Source organism: Aquarana catesbeiana, linkage group LG03, assembly GCF_042186555.1.
Source record: "Aquarana catesbeiana isolate 2022-GZ linkage group LG03, ASM4218655v1, whole genome shotgun sequence".
Lineage (NCBI taxonomy): Eukaryota > Metazoa > Chordata > Amphibia > Anura > Ranidae > Aquarana > Aquarana catesbeiana.
The window spans coordinates 50,822,738-50,850,421 of NC_133326.1; the positions used below are offsets into that span (position 1 = coordinate 50,822,738).

General features: G+C 42.7%; 1 protein-coding gene across 2 annotated transcripts in view; it reads right to left on the reverse strand.

Annotated features, from left to right (window-relative positions):
• FURIN (furin, paired basic amino acid cleaving enzyme) overlaps positions 1-27,684 on the reverse strand; it is a 303,958-nt gene that overhangs the window by 184,114 nt on the left and 92,160 nt on the right. Inside the window, exon 1 of one of the 2 annotated variants that reach the window (XM_073618515.1) lies at positions 26,502-26,642. The exons of the other annotated variant lie outside the window; for it this stretch is intronic. The gene's annotated coding sequence lies outside the window, so the exon portion shown is untranslated. Of the gene's footprint in view, positions 1-26,501; positions 26,643-27,684 lie in introns of those variants that run through there. 2 annotated transcript variants of the gene reach the window in all.

The window sequence follows — 27,684 nt, forward strand, 5'->3', positions numbered from 1 at the left end:
TGTTGTCAATGCTCCTCATGACCCAACTGAGGCAGGAAAGGCTCAAATCTGTTGCTAGACTTTGAAATCTCTATATATGGGGTCAACAAAATTAGGATTTTAAACAAAATCATAAACCTATCCTTCACAGTGGGAAAAGAAGAAATGTGTTTGCAATCTGCTGTAGTATGAGGTTTACAGTTATTTTTCATTGCAATTAATTATTCCCAAATGAAACCCATTAAAAAAATAAATTGTAAACAAGGACAGAAGCAAATTTTACCCGAAGATACATCAACGCCAGAAAAGAGAAAAGCTCTGAATAGTGAAGGCGGATGTATTTCTTTGTTCTCTTTGTGTCGGTTTTCAGCTATACATTAATGCGTCTAGAACATACAGAATGGTTTGGCGATCAAAGCTCCCTATACCCGTCGCTGTGCTTACAGATAAACAAGCTTTCTGAACAGCCGCGAATGCCAATGTCTGGTCTCCAGCAGCTTCCAATGAATAGAACGCAGTGAATAAAAGACAATGGGAAAGGGTACGGTGTTTATTTTTAGAATATACAGAATCAATTTAGTTTTAATAACAGAAGCTTTTACACTCCGAGAGGCCATAACCCCTTTTTAAACATGACCTCTAAAAAGGTACATGTGTTGGATGGCTTTGGAATGTAACTAATGACCCTCCAAGAAAGCCTGGAAAAATTACTACATCTGACATCCGGCACAAAACCTTCGCTGCATCTGTACGCTGGCCAACACTTTATTATCCTTAATACCATGTTTTAACAGAACTAAAATTATGTTTTTAAATCTCTTCCCTAGGGGCATGCTTGGAAATGATGCGTTTTACTTGACCCCGGCTGTTAAAAAAAAAAAAATATATAATAATAATAATAATAATAATAATAATCTTGTAATGTCTATTTGTATTTTTTTTTTTTTTTATTAAAACTTAAAAAAATGTATGCATTTCTATGTATTTGTGCATTAATTCATACCTAGATCTTAACGTGATTCTAAAGGCTTTTTACCTTCATGCATAGAACCTTCTGTGTTCAGTTCAGTGCCGTGCCCCCCCAGCCCACCTGATTCTTACCTGAGCTCCCGCTGATCCAGAGATGTTCACTATAGCCTCGGCTGTCCTTGGACTCTCCCTCATTGGTTGAGACAGTAGTGGGAGCCCAATCACAGCCAATGAGGAGGGGGGGGCAGGGCCAAGTCGTGCCACAGCTCTGTGTGTCTTATGGGCCTATAGAGCAGCGGCTTCAGAGAAAGCACACAGCGATGCCCCCAGGGCAAGTGGCTTTCAATGGGGGCTCTGCTTGAAGGGGAGGTGCCAGGAGTGCCGGCGGGGGACCCCAAAAAGAAGAGGATTGTAGCTGCTGTTTGCAAAACCACTGCACAGAGCAGGTAAAGTATATAACATGTTTGATATTTTAAAAATGGAAAAAAAACAAAAAAAAAACTTTAATACCACTGTAATATAGTTTGAGCTTAAAGAGGAACTGCAGTCTGATCACATAATTTGTAATAAAAACATCTTTGCCATTCTGAAGCTTCCCTCCAACCACTTTGCATATTATTTCATATATACTGTGATTCTGTACTTGCCAAGTATGCTGCAGAAATCTCCCTCCACTAAGTGTGGTTGCAGACATTTTAACTGTGGGCAGCTGAAGCTGCTGCCTGTTCACTTCCTGGATTTACACAGACACACAGGAGGCACACCTCCAGCTCTGCACCTCCCATTGGCCCTCTTATGACTCACCCCCCCCTCCCTTCCTGGTAAACTCTCACGAGAGAGAGAGAGAGAGAGAGAGAGAGAGCGAGAGAGAGAGAGAGAGAGAGAGAGAGAGAGAGAGAGAGAGATGTCATAAGCCTAGGCTGTTTACCAGACAAGAAACATGAAGTCGGCTGTATAAGGTATTTACTGGCAGAAAAAAATGTTTTACTATCCAAAGTTAAAACAAGGGCAGAAGATTTAATAGATGGAAAGTTAAAAAAATGACTGAAGGTCCGCTTTAATAGTTTATCAAGACTGGAAAGATTTTATACTAGAAAGAACAGGAAGTGAAACATCTGTCCATTCTGGATCACGCCAGGACCTTCTGCAACTTATGGTCTGGTCAATTAGCAAAAGTGTTTTATATGTGGTAAAGTACTTTTATTCCACTTCTCAATGATAGCAGGAAGAACTGAAGAAGGCTCAGCCATGTTGCACATAGATTTTTCAACAAGTAACATAAGATCACTTGGAATCACTTGTTAGCACCCTGCAAATGGCCCACAAATAAGGGGCAGTATAGCTGTTGATGGCCAACCCAAGGTTGGTTAAACATGGGAAAATTTTGCAGAACATATGACCAGATTTGCAGGGAGTTCAGGAGACAAAACAATCACACATTCTATGCAAGACAAAAATGGAAGATATGAATCACACTGTAATGTCCGTCTTTTTAAAAGACCAATGCAAATTTTCATTTCGAACTCCAGGTAATAACTATACACAATCCATATACTCAATCTGGAGTTCCAGAGATTAAAAAAAAAAAAAAAAAACCCATAGAAGCTGTACAAAGATGATATTTTTTTACGTTTACTCATTCACTTTGATGAAGAAACATCATTCAACATTCATTAAATTTTAATTTATATATTCTGTGTATAGAAATCTTAAGTCAACTCATGAAACTATTCCAGAACTTTAGCATCATTATTTGAACAATGGCAATACTTGTGGGGCTGGTTTAGTAGGCAGTGTTTAAAAAAAACCTACAGCTGGGAGTTTCTTTTTTAGCTCTAATACCTGGCTCCTTAGAAGCATACACACAGACTGCTGTAGTGTTCATTAGGTCACCAAACCCTTTCTTGTTGAGAATTCAAAGAGGAGTTAAAACAACCATTGGCTTGCATGGATAAAAGTGCTTGGTCACTAAACCAAAGTGTTCTTGCATGAAGATGCTTGTGATGGAACCACATTGTTTAGACCAAGGGTCTCCAAACTTTCTAAACAAAGGGCCAGTTTAATGTCCTTTAGACTTTAGGGGGGCAGGCTGTGAGTAAGCGAGTGAGTAAGCAATGCCCAATATTTGGTGTCAGTGGGAGAAACAGTGCCCCATCGTTGGTGTTTTTTTGAGGAATGGTGCCCCATAAGTGTCATTGGGAGGAATTGTGCCCTTCATTAGTGTCAGTGGGATTAATAGCGCCCCAAGGGGTGGATAAGAGCAAGCGAAGGGCCAATTCGGGCCCATGGGCCACAGTTTGGAGACCACCGATTTAGACGATCCACGGTAACATTACTTAAAAAAACAAGGACTGCTACAAAGAAGCAAGGCTGTGAAACACATCAGAAAGCCTCAAACATATACCAAGCTCACACCCTTCATCTCCATGTCCTGTTGAGTAGAGAAGACAAGGAATAATATGTGCGTACCATCATTAGGAAGTAGCATTCCTACCATCTGCTAACTCTAGGCTAGCCATTAATAATCAGGGTTCAGTGGAACCCTAGGGTTCATGCAGAGGTTGCTATGGGCTCCCTGAGCTGTGGCCAATTGACCTCCTATCTCAGGGGTCCTCAAACTTTTTAGACAGGGGGCCAGTTCACGGTCCCTCAGACTGTTGGGGGGCCGCACTATAGTTTAAAAAAAAATATGAACTAATTCCTAAATTCCTATGCACACATCTTTTTTGTAGTGCAAAAGAATAAAAGAATGAATAATAAATAATAATATATATAGGGGATGGACAGGGGGACAGAGGGATGGACAGGGGGACAGTGGGATGGACAGAGGGGTGGACAGGGGGACAGAGGGACAGTGGGGTGGACAGGGGGACAGAGGGATGGACAGGGGGACAGTGGGGTGGACAGGGGGACAGTGGGATGGACAGAGGGATGGACAGAGGGATGGACAGGGGGACAGTGGGGTGGACAGGGGGACAGAGGGGGGGACAGAGGGGGGGACAGGGGGACAGTGGGGTGGACAGGGGGACAGAGGGGTGGACAGGGGGACAGAGGGGTGGACAGGGGGACAGAGGGGTGGACAGGGGGACAGTGGGACAGTGGAGTCCTCACTTGTTAGTAGGCTGTTGCTTGAAGCCTCCGCTCTCGCTGTCACTCTTCGCGCCTCCTGTCTCCGTGCGGGACTGTGCTGGGAACTACACTTCCCAGCATGCAGCGCGGCACACGGAGCCCTCCATTACTGGGGTGGGGGAGGCGGCTTGAGCGGAGCGGAGCGGATATGCTCCCTGCCGAAGCCGAGCCGACCTAGCCCCGGCCCGAGCCTGGATTGTTGGGAATCCGGCCCTGGGTGGATTGGGCCGGATAAATGTCCTCGGCGGGCCGCATGTGGCCCGCGGGCCGTAGTTTGAGGACCCCTGTCCTATCTGATGGTATCTGTGTAGTTTTGGGGTAAATCACACTTGGCAGAGCCAGCAGCATGACTTAACTTTTTAGCCATCTGTAAGGGGGCATTTTGACCATGACTATAAGGGGACATTTTTCGCAATGATTTTTAGCAGGGGTCACTCAAAACCGAATGATTTCAAGGGTTTCTCTTAAACAAAATGATTGAGAAAGGCTACCTTAGGCTATGGTGGAAGGCTGATGTAAAAACCCAAGCTCAATAGATTTGTTTTAATAAGAGGTTTAGGATTTTTACAAGCCTATATGGATTGGGGAACCTATATTTGATTCCAGCTAACCCAGCAATAGAAATAGCCACTGCACAGCAGCAAGAACTGGAAGAACAACATTTGTGAAACCTGAAACAGTTTTAGTGAAGACCTGGCAGCCAACGAGTTACATCCGGAGGCCTCTCTAAATCTTCACCAATTCTTTCTACAACCAGCAGCCACAGAAAAAAAAAAAGGTTATATCAGACAGTATCAAATCACAACTGTATATGTGCTGACCCCTAAATGTATTACAATGTCAAGCCTTATGAAATATCGGCAACTTCCTATTTCCCAGCATATCCCACAGCTGTGCCTGCTGACTTTCAATCACATAGCACTCAGTGTAGCGGAGAGATTACCGTCCTAAACTTTATTGCCAAAAATGTATTACTTCCAAAGAAAAAAATAGAAATGTAGCTTCCTCAAACAGATGTGCACAGAGTTCCTCAGAAAATCATATTACTCATACATACAAAAAGTCATTAGTTAAAGCATTTTGGGTGTGTTGTGGTGTTTGAAGAAAGAATTGATGACCATGAAGAAAATGAACAATTCTGAGGGGAATGGAGCAAAACACTAAAAGAAATAAAATTACAAAAATAAAACAAGACAACTTTCTGGCGGAAACCGAAGGATATGCAAAGGTGTGCTTTCAAACCCTGCACCTGCAAACCTGGACAACTGCAACTATTTCAAGACAGTAAAAAAAATGGTTCCAGATGCATGCAAAATAATTTCAACTTAAAGTGGAATTAAATCCTCCTATCCTTCTCATCCAAGGAAGCTGCTACCTTAGCCTCTGTTTGATTTGAAACTGCCATGGTGCTACTCATGTGATCGGTGACATCAGGACCTTGGACCATTGGGAATATTGGGGAGAAGACATTGTGGGTCTAGCAGTAAGTAGATCTTATGTCCCCCAGACCTAAACAAGCAAATAAGGGTAAGCACAGGGATCAATTTGAAGTTTTCTGGAGTTGGGCTTTAAAAAATATCGAATACCAAAACGTCCCCCCCCCCCCCCCATTTATGGATTGAGTAGGGATGGTTAAAACCAGTTTTTTTTTGCCATCTGTGTCCTATTGGGAAGATTTTACTTAATTTCCTGTTGTGTAGACACAACAGGAAGAGGAAATCTCCACAACACAAGACCAAGACCTTTGCAGTGGTCAATGGAACAAGTTTTCCCATTGGAAACTCAAATCTTTGGATTTTTCCATCACTTTCTGCAGCAATTACAATGGCCACAAGATAAAAAGAGCGGGTGAAAAACAACAAAACAAATCTGACAGAGGAGCTAAACTTTTACCTCTCTATCCAAAAAAATGGAAATTCCATGTAAAAGAGGCCTACGTCTTATTACACATAGTCCCAGTGCTGGCTGAAAGATACAAGGAATAGGCAACAGGTTGCGTGTGCCCTTCTCCTTGTTAGCATCACAACCATGCTTGCCCAGTAAAGCCGACCATACAATAGAAGGATTTCAATTTAAAATTTGAAGTTAGGTTAGTGAGCTCAAATCAATTCTAGTTTTTGACCGTGGTGAAGAGAAAGTTCAAAAGGAGAAGGACGGCCATTTCTTCTCGAATCTAATGCCGCGTACACACGAGCGGACTTTACGGCAGACTTTGCCCGGTGGACTAGATTTCGTCGGACAATTCGATTGTGTGTGGGCTCCAGCGAACTTTGTTTTCTCAAAAGTTGGACAGACTTAGATTTGAAACACGTTTTAAATCTATCCGTCAAACTCGAGTCCGGTCGAAAAGTCCGCCGTCTGTATGCTAGTTCGACGGACAAAAAGCCACGCTAGGGCAGCTATTGGCTACTGGCTATGAACTTCCTTGTTTTAGTCCGGTCGTACGTCATCACGTACAAATTCAACAGACTTTGGTGGATTGTGTGTAGGCAAGTCCGTTCATTCAGAAAGTCCGTCGTAAAGTACGTTGCAAAGTCTGCCGTAAAGTCCGACCGTGTGTACGCGGCATTAATGTGGTTTATATACAGGCAAAATTGACCATATTGTGATGTGCATGTTCTAGACCAAGGATCCTCAAACTATGGCCCTCCAGCTGTTGCGGAACTACATATCCCATGAGGCATTGTAAAACTCTGACATTCACAGACATGACGAGGCATGGTGGGAATTGTAGTTCCTGAACAACTGGAGGACCATAGTTTGAAGACCCCTGTTCTAGACACAAATGAAACCTATTTAGGAAGTCTGGGATTCCATTCAAGTAACAATACTGGACAAAATATTAAAGGCTTTTTAAATAAATTTATTTGGCTTGATGGCAAGATCAAAAGCTCTGATGAACAAATTTTTCAGAATTTCTGTATGAATGTCAGCCGCTGGTCTCTAATCTGCTCCTGCAGCGCTCACAGGAGCACTAGGCTGGGCAGGGGGAGGGCATGGCTGGCACCAGCTCTCAGCTGTGTGCTGAAAATTGGAGCCAGTTGTCAATCAAGCAGTAGAGTGGAACCCCACAATATGGTCAGGATCCATCCCAACCCTGGTGCCGCTCTGCCCTTTCCATTGATGGTGGGCAAGAGCCTGCTATAAGCAGAGTCTGGATCAATGGAGTACAAAAAGGTAAATGTACTCCTGTGGCCCACAATACTTACCCATGTAAACTTTTGCCTCACTAGTGAATGCTTTTTGTTTAATTTCTGGCAAAGCTTTGATTAGGCTTTAAAAGCTAGTGAACACAAGTGATTTTTTCTACAGCGGTCATCACCCACAAGTAATACCTAGCAGTCCAAACCAATGCAGTTGTATGTAGCAAATTTGGAACTCTATATTTAGCAATTAATGGATTCCATACACTACTGTCCATTTTTTCTGTTATGCAGCAAATAATTACTGGCCGATCATTGCCGTGGCACAATTTGCACAAGTAAGCCCACCCTTACTGCTCCTTCTCCCAGTGGAAGTCTAGAAGTTGGCTCTGAAGATTATTCACTTCCTGTGTATCAGATATCTTTTCTCAATAGCTGCTAATAAATTGCGCAGGGTAATTGCAATGTCCAGTCTAATCGGTCTCTAGTAATAATCCATAAACAGCTACATTTAATACAATCATGTACACTCACCGGCCACTTTTTTAGGTACACCTGTTCAATTGCTTGGTAACATAAATTGCTAATCAGCCAATCACGTGGCAGCAATTCAATGCATTTAGGCTTCTAGACGTGGTGAAGACGACCTGCTAAAGTTCAAGCCAAGGATCAGATTGGGGAAGAAAGGGAATTTAAGTGACATGGTTGTTGGTGCCAGACGGGCTGGCCTGAGTATTTAAAAAACTGCTAATCTACCAGGATTTTCACACACAACCATCTCTAGGGTTTATAGAGAAAAAGTGAAAATATCCTGTGGGCGGCAGTTGTGTGGACGAAAATGCCTTGCTGATGTCAGAGGAGAATGGGCAGACTGGTTCGAGATGATACAGTAGAAAGGCGACAGTAGCTCAATCACTCGTTACAACCAAGGTATGCAGAATACCATCTCTGAATGCACAACACGTTGAACCTTGAAGCAGATGGGCTACAGCAGCAGAAGACCACACAGGGTGCCTCTCCTGTCAGCTAAGAACAGGAAACTGAGGCTACAATTCGCACAGGCTCATCAAAATTGGACAATAGAAGATTGGAAAAACATTGCCTGGTCTGATGAGTTTCGATTTCAGCTGCGACATTCAGATGGTAGGGTCAGAATTTGGCGTAAACAACATTAAAGCATGGATCTATCCTGCCTTGTATCAATGGTTCAGGCTGGTGATGTAATGGTGTGGGGGAGATTTTCTTGGCACACTTTGGGCCCCTTAGTACCAATTGAGCATCATTTAAACACCACGGCCTACCTGAGTATTGTTGCTGACCATGTCCATCCCTTTATGACTACAGTGTCCCCATCTTCTGATGGCTCCTTCCAGCAGGATAATGCACAATGTCACAAAGCTCCAATCATCTCACCACTGGTTTCTTGAACATAACAAAGATTTTACTGCACTCCAATGGCCTCCACACTCACCAGATCTCAATCCAATAGAGCACCTTTGGGATGTGGTGGACCAGGAGATTTGCATAATGGATGTGCAGCTGACAAATCTGCAGCAACTGTGCTATCATGTCAATATGGACCAAAATCTCTGAGGAATGTTTCCAACAACTTGTGGAATCTATACCATGAAGAATTAAGGCAGTTCTGAAGGCATAAGGGGGTCCAACACTGTACTAGCAAGGTGTACCTAATAAAGATATTTATGTTTGTCCTGCCCTCTAATCATTCCCTATTGGCAAATGGTGTACTCCCTGCTTCAATCCATCTTTGGTACTGGAGTGCTCTTTGACCCGAGGATCTTTCTTCTGGGCCTCCCACCTACCTCCTTCTCTAAAATATCAAAAAACTCTTGGCACGCGTGCTAACTGCAGCACGGTGTTTGGTGGCCCTAAAGTGGAAAAAGAGGGAACCCCCCTCACCAGTGCCGGGGCAAGGACATCTAGAGCCCAGGGCGAAGATGCCAAATTGCGCCCCCCTCCCTCCAAGATGTATGAGCATTATGTGTCAGGAAAAATCTCCCCCCCCCCCCCCAAAAAAAAAAATTGCGTGCTAATCTGCATGCTTGGCTCAAATCCTCTCATTCCACATGTGCTCCCAGCGCAATTACCCCCCCCAAAAAAAAAAATCCCCCTCCCTAGCACAAATCCTCTACCCCTCAAATGTTCCCTCCAAGCACAAATCCCCCCCCCCACTCCAAAGTCCCCCCTCTCAGCACAAATTTCTCTCCCCCAACCCCCATCCTAGCACAAATACCCCCCCCCCATTTTCCCCTCCTAGCACAAATCCCCTTCCCCCAAAAAATCCCCTCTTAGCACCAATCCCCCCCCCCACCATATTACTTTTTCTAGCACCCCCCCCCCCCCCAATTTACCCTCTTAGCACAAATGCCCCCCAATCATCCCTACTAGCACAAATCCCCCTCCCCAAAAAAATAATATCCCCTCTTAGCACAAACAACTCCCCCCCCCAATCCCCACACCTCCTCAGATTTCCTCTAGTAGAATAATTCTTACCTCCTGTCACCCCCCTCCCCAAATTCCCAACACAAATTCCCTCCCCGCAATCTCCTTGTGGTGCCCTTGAACCTCTCATGATACCGCAGTGCCCAGGGCAGCCGCCCCTCCTGCCCACCCCTTGTCCCGGCCCTGCCCCTCCCCAATCCGAACTGCATTCCAGGATCAGAGATGTCAAAAGAATGGAGTACCCGACGGCCTCTCTAAATGACACTCTTGATAAACATAATCGAGTATCGGAGCCCTGGGTCCTGTTGGAGACTCCTGCGTCCTAATGCTCTGTACTTCTCGATCACCTTCGATTGGCTCCCTTCGGGTGGTTCCGGGCTTCAAGGACGGGTGGTTGTCCTCTCTCTTTCTCTACATTCTTACTATTTTCAACCTTTTCACTATATCTTTCCCCTCTTCCATTTGTTTATACGCCTTTATATAGGGTAGAAATGGTTGTACTATCTGAGTAAAACGTTGATTCTGCATACTACCATTGGTTGGAAGCTGTGCACGCAAGCATCGAAATGTACCACCGATCAAATGTTTGTTGACTATATGCCTGAAGTACCTGCACTACTACTAATTGTATTGCCCTGTACCCTATGTTGAAAAACTTATTTTTTTCTTGGAAAATCAATAAAAATTGTCTGTTCTTAAAAAGATATTTATGTTCGAATAAAGTCTGCATGGAAATCATGTGCATTCCAGCAGCACACGGAAATGTGTTTTAATGGCACCCCAATGCACATGTGTAGTAGCACAGCACAAGTCATGTTAAAAGCATTCAACGCATGTGTATTGTTGCATGGCAAAGATGTGAACTTGCCCTTTACATGCAAAAAACATGAGTGAAAGTACAAATGACTTTGCACTTTAGACACCTTAGTAGTGGTCAATATTACTTGTGAATCTCAGAGGGAGCTGTAATCTCATGACAGAGGTGCCTCTCAGTTCCCGTTGATAAACCCCCATGAAAGGAAATGTGACTTGTTAGTTAAATTACCACCTAATAAACATTTCTGAAGTGAGGAACATGCAGGCTGTTTTACAACCTGCAATTTTGCTGCTCATAATCATTTTTCTAGTTAATCATTTGCTAAGCATAAACCTCCAACATGCTTTCACAGTCTTTTTCAGATCTTTGTGACAGGAAGAAAAATGTGCGTTGTTTTTTGGTATGACAGTATGACAGCTTCTGTCAGAAGCCGATTATCCTCTAGTCGGAGAATGTATGGGCAAATGCCAAAGCTGTCCTGCAGCCAATCTGCCACCCAAAACCGAGCCGTTCACTGAACTTAATAAGGGCAAAGTGTCTGCCTTAGTAACCCAAGCAAAGAGAAAATCCAATTTTGCTCACAAAATAAAAAAATAAATAAATAAAATAAAACCATGGTTTTACTACCAAGGGTTAGGGTTGCAAGGCTGTTAGCCCAGCCAGACATTTCAGATTGCAACGTGCTTGTTTTGTAGAGATTGTACATGGACAAACAAACATACTTTTTCTTTAGAAATACAACAAGCCCAAGAGATACTAGTATGAGCTCCAGGCCAGATGGCCGCCAGCCACACTGACACTTCGACAATTCTGATGACTACTTTTTTTCCTCCCTTTCATTTAAATAGAACTAAAGGCAAAACTTGTTTTTCTGTTCTGGATAGAGTAAGGGAGGGTTAGAACACCTGATGGTTAATTTTTTGCCACCCGTGTACCCTATTGGGGAGATTTTTCCCATAACCAAAACAGGAAGTGAGAGGAAATCCCTGATAATTAAGGGAATCCCTTGGGGACTAGCTCACCAGAACTAATGTCCCCATTGGAAGATTTCTCCTCTATTACCTTTCTGGGGACAACCCATAATTTGGGATTTTCTTTACCTTTTATTTTCAATGATCATGGTAAACTGGACAAATAAAGAGGATGAATCTCCCTAATGGGAGCACAGACAGCAATAACAGCTGACAGGTGTTTTAATCCCTCTTCACTCTATTCAAAACTAAAAGAAAAAGTTTTACCTCTATACTTTAATATCCAAACATACCCTTTAATGGGTGACTGATTTTGTCGAAGGGCAGAACTTTGCTGGTACGTGTTAATACCATGTGGATAATCATTTTCCTCCTCTTCCTTCTTATAACCAACTTCAAGCGAATGTAAACCCAAAAATGCCATGGTGCTGCACGTGTGACCAGTTATGAGACCAGCCAACTAATGGCTTGACAGTTTGGTTGAGAACACAAGCAGCTGTGACACTTACCAATCATGGCATGCCTTTAATGTAAATGTTTTGTAAAAAAGTTAAAGAGGAACTCCAGGCCCCCACCAAAAAAAAAAAAAAAAAAAAAAAAGTCAGCAGCTACAAATACTGTAGCTGCTGACTTTCAATATTGGGGCACTTACCTGGCCAGGCATCCAGCAATGTCCTCGCCCAAGCCGATTCTTCACTCATCTATCAGGTGCTGGCACCGCCATCTTGACTAAGGGAAACCACCAGTAAAGTCTTGTGGCTTCACAGCCAGTTTCCTACTGTGCATGCACGAAGCGAGCTGCGCTTTCTGAATGGGCCACAGTCTTCTGGGACCTGTGAAGTGTCCCAGAAGGCCGCAGAGGAAGGAGGGGGGCTGAACTTCCGTCTCATTTCAAAACCAGGTACCCACTCCCCACCAAATGGTGCCAAAAATGACAGTGGAGGGGGGGGGGGGGGGGGGGGGCAGACAAGTGTAGCTTCCCTTTTGGATGGAGCTCAGCTTTAACCTCCCTGGCGGTATTCCCGAGTGTGGCTCGGGGTTAAAATTCAGTACCATTAGCGGTAACCCCGAGCCACACTCGGGATCGCATTGCAGGATCCTGGGGCGGCTTTACTTACCTTGTCCCCGGGATCCTGCGATGTCCCCCGCTGTGTCCGAGGGTTCCGTCCTCCTCCGAAGCCTCTCCGTGCCAGGCTCCGTTCCCTGCGAGCGGCGCGACGCACGGGGGCGGAGCCTGGCGGCAAATTCAAAAAAATGTCAAAATCATAACACATACAGTACTGTAATCTTACAGATTACAGTACTGTATGAAATGATTTCACATCCCTTTTGTCCCCAGTGCTCTGGCCCATGCCCTGCATGCAGTTTTACATGATATACACTGTTCTTTCTGCCTGGAAACTGGAGATTGTCCATAGCAACCAAAAAGTGTCCCTTTACGTCAAAAGTGGCTTTAGACCAGCTAGAAAACAGCGATAGTAAATTAGAACACTTGCAGAATTGAGCCATAGTGAATTGTGGGGAAATTTATTTTATTACTATTTTTTTTTATTTTTTTTAATTATTTATTTTTATTTATTATATTATAATTTATGTTTTTGTGTTTCAAACTTTATCATACCCGGGATATCTACTAGACTCTGGTTTGGACAGATTTAAGTGTGTTATTGTTAAGATTTACAGACCTACAATATAAAACGCCAAATTTCCATGCAAAATAATTGTACCGCTTTCAGCACCTAAAATCCGAAAGAATCATACCGCCAGGGAGGTTAAAGTGGAACTAAACCCAACGATTTAACAGTTTCCCAAAACTGTTACATTCAAGGCATGCAGTAAATAAGTGAATGATAATGGTCACAGTTGCTTGTACTCTGACCCAACCTGTCAGACCATCAAAAGGCTGGAGTCATAACAGATCACATATGCAGCACCATAGCAAATGTAGATCAACAGAGGCCAAGATGGCAGCTTCCTTGGCTGCAAAGGAGGGGGTTTAGGTCCACTTTAAATTCAAACTTTTTAAGCAGGTACACAAGTGTTTTTTTTTTTTTCCTTTTGAAGATCAAGGTTTTAAAAGGAGAAGTTCACCTTTACAAAAAAAAAAAAAATAAATGCACTTTTTTCAGCAGATCATGGGTGTAATGCTACAGTCCTGCAGACTGTCTGTGTATCTGTAAGGCCATATGTCTAATACAGCCAGGCAGTTACAATGACAGGAAGACTTCATGAACTACCACAGCGCTCAACAGTGCTGTGGTAGTTCATTAAGAACTACAAGGCGACAGCCACAATGGCGATCAGACCTTGTAGTTTTCCCATTCACAGAACAGTGTGAATGGATGACGCTGCCAGGCGGATGGAGCGGGGAGAGAAGATGGCTGTCAGAACGGGAATCGTTGCAACTGTAACATGTTACACCCTGGATATGGGCGTAACATGTTACTACAACAGGACAAAAGATGAGCTAATCCTTTAAAGTGGAAGTAAACTTCAATCTCTTGCTTTTACCTATAGGTAAGCCCAGGGGCGGACTGACCATTGAGCCACTCAGGCACTGCCCGAGGGCCCTGGGCCACTAAGGTGCCCCATCAGGGTTGCCAGCCTTAGTAAAACCAGGGACAGTATGTATAAATCAGTGTTTTTTTTACATCTGTCTGTGTATACTGTGTGTGTGTATAGTGTGTGTGTGTGTGTGTGTGTATAGTGTGTGTGTGTGTGTATAGTGTGTGTGTGTATAGTGTGTGTGTGTGTGTATAGTGTGTGTGTGTGTGTGTGTGTGTATAGTGTGTGTATGTCTGTATAGTGTGTGTATGTCTGTATAGTGTGTGTATGTGTGTGTGTATATAGTGTGTGTGTGTGTGTGTGTGTGTGTGTGTGTGTGTGTGTGTGTGTGTATGTGTGTGTATATAGTGTGTGTGTAGTGTGTGTGTGTGTATATAGTGTGTGTGTGTGTGTGTATACTGTGTGGCCCCATAATCTCCGATTGCCTGGGGGCCCCATAATCTCCTATTGCCCGGGGGCCCCATGAGTTATCAGTCCGCCCCTGGGTAAGAATATAATAAGGCTTACCTATAGGTAGTGTAAATATCTCCTAATTGTGCACTGTTTAGGAGATATTTACTGTACACACAGCCGGTGACATCACTGGCGCATGCGCTTTGAAGGAACGGCCACCCGTGATGTTCCTTCAGAGCCCTGTGCCGCACATGCACGGGAGTGAAGTCATCGCGGCTCCGGCCAGTCACAGAGCCGGAGTCCACGAACCCAGAAGCAAGATGGGTGAAGATGAGAGCGCATGCAGAGCTGATATTTCGGCGCTGGAAGAGCTTCGTTTTAAAGGTAAGTTTAACATAATGTGCGTTGCATGCGTGCGTGCGTTGCATACTAGCACATTATGATATTACCTTGCAGGTACAAAAAAAATCCAGCGGTTTACAACCGCTTTAAATAAATGAATAAAAGCTGACCATTGTAAGCACTCCATTCGTGTCAAACTGCTTGTCCCCTCAACATTCTGCCTCAATTGCTGGTCAGCTTGGTCTGGTAAAGGAAGTTGAAAAATAACAGACTCACTGGCCAGATCACAAGAAGAAAAAGCATAAAAAGCTGAAAATGCAGCCACCACATCTAAGGATTGGTAAGCTGCAAAAAAAAAAATATTTTTTTTGCTTCTGGGTTTAGATATGCTTTACTATGAAAAGCATTGAGTGTCAAATATATTCTTTCAACTTGTTTGTATAACTTAGCTAACAAATCCGAAAGGAAGAAGAACAGGAGTTTTGCACGCTATTGCGTAAACTTCTATGGAAATTCGTTCCTCCTTGTGGTTTCTTTGTCAGTAAACATACCAGACATAAAGCCGCAAATTATTAACCCCCCAAAAAAGGAAGCGAGCATTTCTCTGGGAAACCACTACAAAAAAAAAAAAAAAGTTGACCTACAAGAAGGTTAAAAATTTTATAATAATCATCAACACTTCCGTGCACTTTGTAGATCATAAAAAATGGTAAATTGCATTATTTTCTTTTAAGCTGAACTTTACTGTGGCAGGCATGCAGTACTGTGCCTTCATAGAGGCATTTCATATAAAATGTGTGGAGATTGTCCCTCTAGTGGCTTCTTGTAATTTCAGCAATGGCTATAAGAGGCACTTGTTCTCTAGCTTCAGAAGTGTTAAAAAAAAAAAAAAAAAAAAAGCACAAAATGTTCAATGATGCCTCTAAACTGCATTTATTTTGCTATTAAGGGCACCTTTCATCTATAAAGACTTGCACAGGAAGAGACGAACAATGCAATCATCGCACAGCATCACAAAACAGCAAAACCCATCCATTGAGCAAAAGTGGCTGCATCTAATTACATACAGGATTCCAAACTACACCAACATGCATATAGAAGGTTTACATTAAAGCCAAAGATCACCAAACCTATGCATACAAGGAAGCGCATTACCTAATTGCAGGATTTTTTTTTTTAGGTTGCGGCTTTATTTTAAATCACACAACTTCTGTGATTTGACTTTTTTCTGCCTTGTTGCAAGGGATGTCTGTGGGTAGTGATCAAATCTCACTTCTATTACAAGGAAAGGATATAGGTCATTGGAAGGCTCTGAAACGCACGCGATGCTTACACCTACTGTCAGTGTTTAACATTGCACCAGTATGTCCCATAAGGTTTCACGCTTTGTAGCAACAGCTGTCGTGGTACCAAACATTTTTAAATAGGTGGCCCCGTTAAAGTGCAGATCTCTGTATTTTTCATCACAGGCAAACTGGATGGTGCTTAGAAAACCTATTAATATCAACAGACCTTGTTTTTGGAAAGCCTTGACCTGAATTTTAAAAAATATCCTGCATGCTACATTTTGTGTGCACTGGCCTGCTGAATAGAGGTTTTCAAAGACACACTGAACACGCTTTAAAATACAAGTCGTCGTCTCACCAATAGTTTTTTTCTGGCTCGAATCCCTCATTTGACAAAAGGGTATGATGCACTTTGTTTTGTCTAACTAGGAGGTCCTGTTCCCAAAACAGAATGGTCAGACGCGTGCCCCCCTCCCCATACCACTTTCCAATCATGCATAAAATTAAGGAGATGAATACTTCATTAGTATTGAAATCCAGTATATGTCAGGATAAATAAAAAATCCTGCGAGCTACCCTAAACAAGCCCTAAGCTAGGATTAGCTTCAGGTGCGATTAAAACAATTCGTGTGAGGGTGAATCAAGTGCCTATAGACAGCTGCTATGCATCAATCGCAATCCCATAATGTGTGAAAAAAACCTGTATAAAAAAATAGCAAAGAGAATGCAACGCTGCATTCTCTATGCTATTTTTATACAGTATATGTCAGGGCCCGGATCTGAACCTAGAAAACTCCATTGTGCCTGGCCATGTATCTTCTTGCTGAGCCACCTGGAATTCTGAACTTTTGATGGACAGAGCTTGCCTCCGCCACCAGGCGTTCCGAGACAAGGGCCATCACATATATGCAGGGGGAGAAGTCAAGTTTGTTCCAGTCCTGTTCTGAAGGCGCTTCCAGGAATGGTGTGGAATAAATGTCTGCTAATGATGTCAGTGCGCGAGAAACTGCTGTACCCCCCCATGGGGTGATCACTACAAACCGGGTGATAGTAAAAGAGTATTTCCACTGCTCAACGACTGGCACACCCATAAATTCTGCTTTGATACGAGGAGACACCTAGGAGCTGGAAGTGCATAACGGTAGAAGGGATTTTTTGAATATACTGCCATAATTAGATTGTGGACCATCTTGAGGGTTCTTCTTTAAAGTGGAGTTCCACCCAAAAATGGAACTTCCACTTTTTGGATTCCTCCCCCTCCTCCGGTGTCACATTTGGCACCTTTCAGGGGGGAGGAGGGAGCAGATACCTGTCTAATACAGGTATTTGCTCCCACTTCCTGGCATAGATCACCGCGGCACTTGCGGTGACCTATGCCACTTCCAGCGCCTACCCCGTCCTCCCCCGCTGTATTCTGTGAGACACAGAACACAGCAGGGACCTGAGAGGACGCGCATGCGCAGTAGGGAACCAGGAAGTGAAGCCACACGGCTTCACTTCCTTATTCCCTTACCGAGGATGACGGCGGCAGCAGCCAAGAGCCGAAGGACGGATCGGATTCGGCTGCCGACATCACGGGCTCCCTGGACAGGTAAGTGTCCATATATTAAAAGTCAGCAGCTGCAGTATTTGTAGCTGATGGCTTTTAATATTTTTTTTTTTTCAGCTGACCTCCACTTTAAAGTGGAACTAAACTATTTCAGCACCACAAAACTGCTGAACGCTACTCAATTCATCAAAGTGAAGGAAGGTCTCCCTATGACCGCACATCCATACCATCCCTGTAAGTGGCAACCTCAGCCTGGCTTGGCCTAGCTGGAGTCCAGGCTGAGGTTGCCACTTACATCTATCCCAGGGATGGTATGGATGTGCGGTTATAGGGAGAACTTTCTTTACTTCAAACCAATGCAGGAGCCTCAACGAGCTCCCTCCCGAACCAGCACTCCCAGTGGTGGATGTATAGGACTTCTATATAGGTACCCCTTCTAGAGAGCCTGAGCGGTACATGATGCAGGTTTTTGGGTCATAGCTACTTAATTCATGCTTAATATTCTGAGAAAACTCCCCCAACCATGTATCTCCATACTCCACCCTCCCCCCTACATTTCTAGCTGTGGTCATTTTAAGTGAGGGAAGATGGTTCCTATAGCATTTAATTCCATCTGCCCTTAGCTCAGGCATGCAATGGGAGGGTGTGCTTAGCTGAGAAGGTCCCTCTTCCAGATGAAAGGAAAAAAAGTGCACACTCTTAATTTGAGGGTATGCACATCCAAATCGGAGGATGGGTTTATGAATTACAGCTCTTAAGAATAGCCACACCCCCCCCCCCCACCTTTTTTCAAGGGACCAAAAGTTATTGGACAATTGAATCAAAATCTTTTTCATGGCCAGGTGTGGGCTAATCCTTCCTTATTTCTTCATCAATTAAGCAGATAAAAGGTCTGGAGTTGACTTGATTCTAAGTGTTTTTGCATTTTGAATCTATTGCTGTGAACCTACATCATCAAAAGGAGCTGTCCATGCAAGTGAAACAGGCCATTGTAAGGTTTCAAAAATTAAACAAATCCATCAGAGAGATAGCAGCAACATTAGAAATAGCCAAATCAACAATTTGGTACATTCTGAGGAAAGAATAACGCTCTGGTGAGCTCGTCAACATAAAAAGGCCTGGATGTCGACGGAAAACAGTGGTGAATGATTGCAGGATCCTCTCTATGTTAAAGAAAAACCCATTCACAACATCCAAACAAGTGAAGGACACTCTCCAGGAGGTGGGCGTATCATTGTCAAAGTCTACAATCAATAGAAGACTTCACAAGAGCAAATATAGAGGGTTCACCACAAGGTGCAAACCAGTCATAAGCCTAAAGAATAGAAAAGCTAGCTTAGACTTTGCCAAAAAAAGTCTAAAAAACAGACCAGTTCTGGAAAAGCATTCTTTGGACAGATGAAACTAAGAATAATCTGTACCAGAATGACAGGAAAAAAAAAAGCGTGGAGAAGGCTTGGAACAGCTCACGATCCAAAGCACACAACATCTGTAAAACATGGTGAAGCTTGCAGTGTGATGGCATGGGCATGTATGGCTCCCAGTGGCACTGGGTCATTGGTGTTTATTGATGATGTGACAGAAGACAGAAGCAGCAATTCTGCAATGTTTAGATATATACCGTCAGCCCGATTCAGCCAAATGCAGCAAAGTTGATTGGACGGCGCTTCACAGTACAGATGGAAAATGATCCAAAAACACACTGCAAAAGCAACCCAGCAGCTTTTGAAGGAAAAGAAGTGGAATATTCTGCAATGGCCAAGTCAACCACCTGATCTCAACCCAATTGAGCATGTATTTCACTTGCTGAAGGCAAAACTAAAAAGGCAGAAAGACCCACAAAGAACAAGACAGCTGCAGTTAAAGCCTGGCAAAGCATCAGAAAGGAGGAAACCCAGTCTTTGGTAATGTCCATGGGTTCCAGACTATAGGCAGTCATTACCAGTAAGACCCCATTCACACTGAGGTGGTTTTCAGGCACTTTAGCGCTAGAAATAGCCTCTGAAAAGCGCCGGAAAACTGCCTCATACCGCACTGCAGTGTGAAAGGGGGTCTAAAGGATTCTCAACAAAATATTAAAAAAAAAAATGAATATTTTATGATTATATTTGTCCAATTACTTTTGAGACCCTGAAAATGGGGGGGACTGTGTATAAACATGGTTGCAGTTTCTAAAATTTGTACTTGAAATTTATGTTCAACCCCTTGAATTAAAGCTGAAAGTCTGCACTTCAAATTCATTTGGATTGTTTTGTTTTAATTTTATTCTGGTGGCATACAGAGCCAAAAGTATGAAAATTGTGCCTGTGTCCAAATATATATGGACCTAACTGTAAATACAATATACCTTTCTCTCTATTTACTAATGCTAGCAGCATAAGGATCACAAATAGTTAAAGTGTTTGTAAAGTCACAAAAGTGACTTTACATGTATCCCAAGCAGATTTGCTGCCATTATTGAAAGTGTAAAAGTTTGCTAGAAATAGAAATGAACAGGGGAAATACCTTTTCTGACACTGCAGCCGTGCGGTCACATGATCCCCCTGTGCTGGCCAGCCTCGATCTTTGCAGAGAAGTGGGAGGGGCCAATATTTCCCCTCTGCTGGCTGATGTCACAGAGTAATCTCCGCCCCCTCCTGCTTCTCTCTATAGAGCGAGGCTGGCCAGCACAGGGGAATCATGGGATCGCACGGCTGCAGTGTCAGAAAAGGTATTACTCCTGTTCATTTCTAACATTTACACTTTCATTAATGGCAGCATAACTGCATGGGATTCCTTTCCTATGTGCTGCATTATGCAGCTGAATAGAGGTGGGAGGGGCGGGGAAGAAAGCAATCTCATGATGACAGGGAGGGAGAGGGTAGAGAGACTGTCAGAGGAGAGAGCAGGGCTGCAGATGACAGAGGCACGTACTGACTCTGGTGTCAGGGCTCAGCAGCCCTAATAAAATCAGAATCAGCATACTGGAGGGGGGGGGGAGAAACTGGCAGGCTCACACAAGTATTACAGGGGTCAAATGGGTTAACAAACGCTTTAATGTTGATTCAGAGAATTTAGTTGCCCTTTAAAGCTTATGTGATGCCACATACTTTCTCAAATTGCATCGGGTGGGAATGAGCCCTCTAAGTTCCTTTTGTCCTAGGTGCTTTAAAATTGCTTGAGGTGCTAAAATATGTGATTATATTTAAAAGAAAATTCAATATATTGCATTGATATATTTCATCGATCTCCAGAAGCAATAAAGATGGAATTACCATTTAAAGCTTTTGTACAAACGATCTTGCTGAACACTGCAAGTGCTGCCAGAACGAGCGCACACTTGTCACAAGCTTCTCTCCCATCAGTACAGCCATGCTTTGTATGTAGCACACCATAGGGACAGCCTCATTCAACTACATAGGGTCATTAGCATCAGTGATGTCGCCATACTTCATGCGCAAAAGGCGAGAAAGTATTTTACTGAAAATTACAGGAACCGTGATTAAGCAGGATGGAAATGAGGAACAAATCAAGAGATCTCCAGCTCTGCAGTTAGCAAAGATTTGTGCCTCTTATAGTTCAATTTAGCTTAATGCCAAATGCATCCACATTCATCAGGCGGTTTCATGGGAACACTATGCAGCACTCAATTCTAAATAAACGTGTTTGCAGACAGCCATGAACTTTTTACATGACATCACAGATAGCTCCTCAGTCCCCAATTGAAGGGGTTAAATACACCAGGCACAGCTGTTTAGCACTCATCTCTTCTCAAGCAACAGCAATTATCAACAATAATGGCTAGGCTAGTACAAGAAAACATAATTTCCATCATGTTTCCACATTATTTAGCTATAGCAGACTTTGGAAAATGGCAGCAAAGTAATAATCAGCAGAGAGAAAAAAATATGGTTGTCTTTCCCTTTCAAAATCCACAGCATTAAAGAGAATATAGCTCGCTTACATTTTTATTTCTGATACGCACATATACAGTATGTGCAGCCATTGATACTTTATTTTCAATGCTTTATAATAGCTGTGCTTATCTGTTCCTCGTAGATGGTGACAGACGACAACGGAAGGCAAGAACAGAGCATTGTCATCCTATGGTAGAAGAGCCTGAACAAGAACTTTCATGGCTCGTATTTTATTGCAAGCTGCATTTTTAAAGTTAATATAAATTATCTTAAAATGGAGTGGAACTAAACTCACTGCAACAACCCTTTTAATTTTATCCCTCCCTGTCCATCTTAAACAAAAAGCTAAATGTTCTATCCTTTACAGTTTTAGGTCTTTTTATGCTGCAAATAAGCACTGCTAGGTTTCCGGACATACTCTATCACAGCTATCCAAGAAGGCAGCGAGTCACCAAGCCACAACTGTTCTGCGTACGAACGTGGCAGGGCAGTATAGTGCCAATTTAGTTAAAGCTGGCAGGGTTTGTGCACATGCAAAAAACCCGCCATGCATGTGCATATGCGTCACTGGTCTCTGCCAGATTCAAGATACCTGACAGACTCTGGCAGTGAATATGCGCACGAACTGGCATTCTTTTAAAGGTGGAAGAGGGGCAAAGGGAGGCAATTTATTTAACATGTTAAAGCTCATATGAGATTTTAATAACAGTGTTTACATATAGTTTACAGTAAATGCTGCAAACCTAACTTTTTTTTGTTTACCTATAAACATTTTGGTTTACCTATAATACAGTACAGGCGGTCTCTGGGTTACAAACAAGGTCTGTAGGTTTGTTCTTAAGTTGAATTTGTAGGTAAGTTGGAACAGGTACATTTTTTAAGTGTAGCGTCAGCCAAAAAAAAATATTTTTAAGATTTTTGGATAGCATAGAGAAGGGTTAACACCCCTGTAACGCTTGTTTTGCTGTCTGTACCCCAGTTATGAGATTTCACCTCACTTTCTGTTCCTGTGACAATTGGGTTTTGAAAATTTTGGGTTGCTGTGGAAACAAGGATTGGTAATAAAGCATCAGTGAAGGTACCTTTTTCCCATAATAACTCTTACAGGAGAGAATTTCCCTTCCTAATGGTAAATTTCCTCTCACTTCCTGTTGTCTCCATCTGTTTGTAAGTAGGAGTCATTTATAAGTCGGATGTTTGTAACTAGGGGACTGCCTGTATACTGTTCCCTTTTAGTATATAGTTACATAGTTAGTCAGGTTGAAGAAAAAAAAAAAAAAAAAAAAAAAAAGACACAAGTCCATCTAGTTCAACCAAAAATAAATACAATCCCATATACACAATCCTTGAGTTGATCCAGAAGAAGGCGAAAAACCCTAGAAAAGCATGATCCAATTTGCTACAGCAGGGGAAAAAATTCCTTCCTGATCCCCTGAGAGGCAATCGGATTTTCTCTGGATCAACTTTACCTATAAAAGGCTAGTGCCCATTTATATTCTGTACATTTAGGAAAGAATTCAGGTCTTTTTAAAGCAATCTACTGAGCTGGCCAGAACTACCCCTGGAGGGAGTCTATTCCACATTTTCACAGCTCTTATTGTGAAGAAACCTTTTCGTATTTGGAGATTTAATCTTTTTTCCTCTAGACATAAAGAGTGCCCCCGTGTCCTCTGTGATGACCTTAAAGTGAATAACTCAACACCAAGTTCACTATATGGACCACTCATGTATTTATACACGTTGGTCATATCCCCCCTTAATCTCCTCTCTTCTCAAGAGAGAATACATTCAGTTCCTCTAATCTCTACTCATAGCTGAGCTCCTCCATGCCTCTTATCAGTTTGGTTGCCCTTCTCTGCACTTTCTCCAGTTCCGATATGCTTTGAGAACTGGTGTCCAAAACTGAACTGCATATTCCGTTGAGGTCTTCCTAATGATTTTAACAGGGGTAAAATGATATCTCTCTCTGGAGTCCATACCTCTCATAATACAAGAAAGGACTTTTCTCAGAGAGATGGCTACCCTCTTGTTGTACACTATGAACTATTAAAAGAACAATATCTAAACAAAATGAAAATATAATGTATTGCAGCTTACCAGTTCTTTGATGTGGTGGCTGCAATGGGTTTTTTTTTTTTTTGTTTTTTTTTTACACTTTTTCTTTTACTTTATTTTCACCTGGTAATCCTGTAAATAACACTTCCTGTCCCTGGGTCCCTACACTCACCTCTTCCATTGCATCTATGAAGGGTTCCATGCTTGCTATCCAGGCTGGACTTCAAGCATTACATGGGAAAGGGGAGATTAATAATTTACAGGAAAAAAAAAAAGAGGTTTATAACTTGTTTTTTTATAGCTGAACTCCATCTTTTGATATACTTTACAGTTTGGCTCAAACGAACTAGACTCACCGGCCACTTTATTAGTTATACCTGTTCAATTGCTTGGTAACGCAAATTGCTAATCAGCCAATCCCATGGAAGCAACTCAATGCATTTAAGCATCTAGATGTGGCGAAGACAATTTGCTGAAGTTCAAACTGAGCATCAGAATGGGGATTTAAGTGACCTTGAATGTGGCATGGTTGTTGGTGTCAGACGGGCTGGTCTGAGTATTTAAAAAGCTGCTGATCTACTGGGATTTTCATGCACAACCATCTCTAGGGTTTACAGAGAATGGTCCGAAAAATATCCAGTGAGCGGCAGTTGTGTGGAGGAAAATACCTTGTTTATGTCAGAGGAGAATGGGCAGACTGGCTCCAGATGATAGAAAGGCAACAGTAACTCAAATAACCACTCGTTACAACCAAGGTATGCTAAATACCATCTCTGAATGCACAACACATCGAACCTTGAAGCAGATGTGCTACAGCAGCAGAAGACCACATCGAGTGCCACTCCTGTCAGCTAAGAACAGGAAACTGAGGCTACAATTCACACAGGCTCACCAAAATTGGACAATAGAAGATTGGAAAAAACGTTGCCTGGTCTGAAGAGTCTCCATTTCAGCTGCGAAATTCAGATGGTAGGGTCAGAATTTGGCCTAGACATGAAAGCATGGATCCATCCTGCCTTGTATCAACAGTTCAGGCTGGTGGTGTAATGGTGTGGGGGATATTTTCTTGGCACATTTTGGGCCCCTTAGTACCAATTGGGTGTTGTTTAAACGCCAAGGCCTACCTGAGTATTGTTGCTGACCATGTCCATCCCTTTATGACTACAGTGTACCCATCTTCTGATGGCTCCTTCCAGCAGGATAATGCACCATGTCACAAAGCTCCAATCATCTCAAACTGGTTTCTTAAACATGACATAAAAAGCTTCCTCTGATTGGCTGAGTCAGAGGTTGTGACATCAGCCTGCCTCTCTGACACCATATTAAAAAGATTGAGAAATTCTGCACCAGTTATTCAGTCTAGCTGTAGACATAACCTTCAACAAAAAAGGACTGGTAAATATAAAAGTCCAAGTTTATTTACAGGGAAGCTAGTAGCAACACAACCAAGGTCATACATTGGCACAGAGTACTTAACTCTTGGCTCAAACTACACAGTACAGTAAAAGTGATAAACAATTTAATAAAAAGAGTTATACACTCACTGACGTCTTTCTTTATTGCTCATCAATATTAGAGAAGGAAAGGATGTAAAACAAAAAAAAAAAAAACATAAAAAAATAACAAACTGGTACATCTTTCTAACTAGTCCTTCGAGGTTTACTATAGACCAGCGTAATCTTACATGATTTTCTGAGCCACAATTAAGCCGGGTACACACGGGCTGATTGTCAGGAGATATTTGCCGGTTCAAATTAAAACCAGTCGACATTTGGCTCATGTGTATGTCCGTCTGTTGGACAGAAGCCTGTGGTCTGGATGGCTTCTGTCAGACCTGCATGCTGGAAAACCAGCAGGCGACTGACTCCCGATCAGCGCTCTTATCCAATGACAGAGAGCACTGATAGGAGTGTTCTGGCGGGGGGATCAGCAAAGTAGCGTCCAAACGGATTATTTATTGCATGATCACATCACAAGAAAAGTGCACTTTTCTTGTGATGTGATCATGCAATAAATAATCCGTTTGGACGCTACTTTGTTGAACCATGGTGTACTGGCAAATATATACTTTCTGAACCAGTCTCCAGCTGGTTATTGCTGTGGTACCCAAACTTTGAGAGCTTTTCCAGGAACGTGTGCGATGGGAATATGGAGTATCACATCCCCCTGTTAGTATAGCTGCTCCGGCAGGAGCCGACTGTTTTTTTTTTTTTTCCATTTAACCCGCTGGGTTGAACGAAAAAAAAACGAATAGTGTGTACCAGGTTTAAAGTCAATGCTTTAATTACCACCAGGACACTCAGACAACATGAACGCACCAGAAAAGAAACCTGCAGACAAAAGGTTTGTTGCAGTTTCACATATGAAAGATGGTGATTTTTACAAGACAATAACTGAATACGGCTTGGATTTCCCAGTGGCCAAACCATTATCTAATTTAGCTTGTTTTATTATGCAGAGTTTGTAATAAATGAAACATGAAAAGTCATGCGAAGTGGAACTTCAGCCATAACCTTTTTTCTTGGTTTTGGATGCAGTACAAAATAGCATGAACCGGTTAGTATTTATGTTTTTGTTGGTCTCTTTTTGGAGAAAATCCTATCCCGCAGGCAAACTGGGAGGAAGTTTTCCCATTTGATTTCAATGAAAATATGTTCACATTGGCAGATTTACGCCTCTACTCTTATTCTGGTGACAACTAGAACAAAAAAATGTAAATGTCACCACTCACTATCACCAGGGCAGAAAGCGTGAGTGTTCTTCTTAAGAGGAGACAGGAGACAGAACGCAATAAAACCCTAAAAGTGGTTCTAACCATTCCCCTTCCTATCCATAACTAGTAAAAACACAAGACCTAATTTTTATTGAGCCCCATCCTCAAAAGAAAAACCCAAAACCTAAAAAGGGGGGGGGGGGGACAAACAAAAAAAAAACAAAAACTCACCTTGGGCCCAGACTTGGGTCGCTCATAGGGGCTAGTGACGTCACTGGGCTTCACTGCTTTCTCTTGGAAAATCGTGTACTCTAAATCCTGTTGGAATGTCCTCCAGTAGGGGTCTGATTTTTTTTATTTATTTATTTTTTTTTTTTTTTTATTTTAGTTTGGGGAGGTGGGGCGGTCCAGTAACAAGCAGATCTTGCATTGTCATGCAGGGTCCACTTCAACTTCTCTCTGAGCTGCTTCACATCTTAACTGAAATCAGAATTCATCAACTGTTAGCTACAGCCAGATGTCCTACAAAGTCTGCCTACAGAACAAAACTTAAAATGGATTGTGCTGATAAATGGACTTACTCCAAAACCGTCATAAAGGCAGGTACGAGACAGACCATGAACGTCATCACTTTCCACTCATGAAACAATGTTCTGCTCTTAAAACACAGAACATCTCGTTAGTCATGCTGTGTAAAGTACACCTCATCCTGATACTATGCCAGGAAAGTCTGTTTTCAAAAGCTACAAGAACCCCAGGAGGCAAAAAAAAAAAATACCTGACTGCTACATCACACTAAGCCGTCCATGACCTGTATGGGGGAGCAAAATGTCATGGCACCACAGGGACCGTTCATGCCTCTCCAGGTGATAAGTAGAGGTGGCCTTAAACGACCTAGCCTCCTGTGTTCAAACTACTGGTCAAGACCCTCAAAATACTTTTAGGATTCTTTAGTTACCAGTATATCAGTTTTAAATGAGGAAAACACAACCTGTGCTTAATTTAAAATGGTAAACAAAATGTTGGTTCCAAAAAAAAGACACAGACAGCTGTGGTCAAGCCTCAAACTTTGAGCTTTGCAGCTCTTGCCACTGGTGAAAAAAGTGGAAGTTTTTTTAAGAATAGATATAAAAGATCAAAGCCAACCAATTCCCAGGAGCCAGGAGATGCTCTTTAAAGTGGAGCTCCACCAAAAGGTCCACTTGTTTGCACCCTCCCCCCCTCCACTGACACATTTGGCACTTTTTTGGGGGGGCAGGTTCCTGGTAGTTTTCCCCGCTTACTGGAGACATCGGTAGCGACGAAAACTATCCGACCATCTGGACTGATGGGCAGGAAGTTGAGTGAGGGCAAGATGGCCCCCGCTCGACTATGCCCTTGGAGGACCGGAACGAGGTCACTTCCGCCCTCCAGC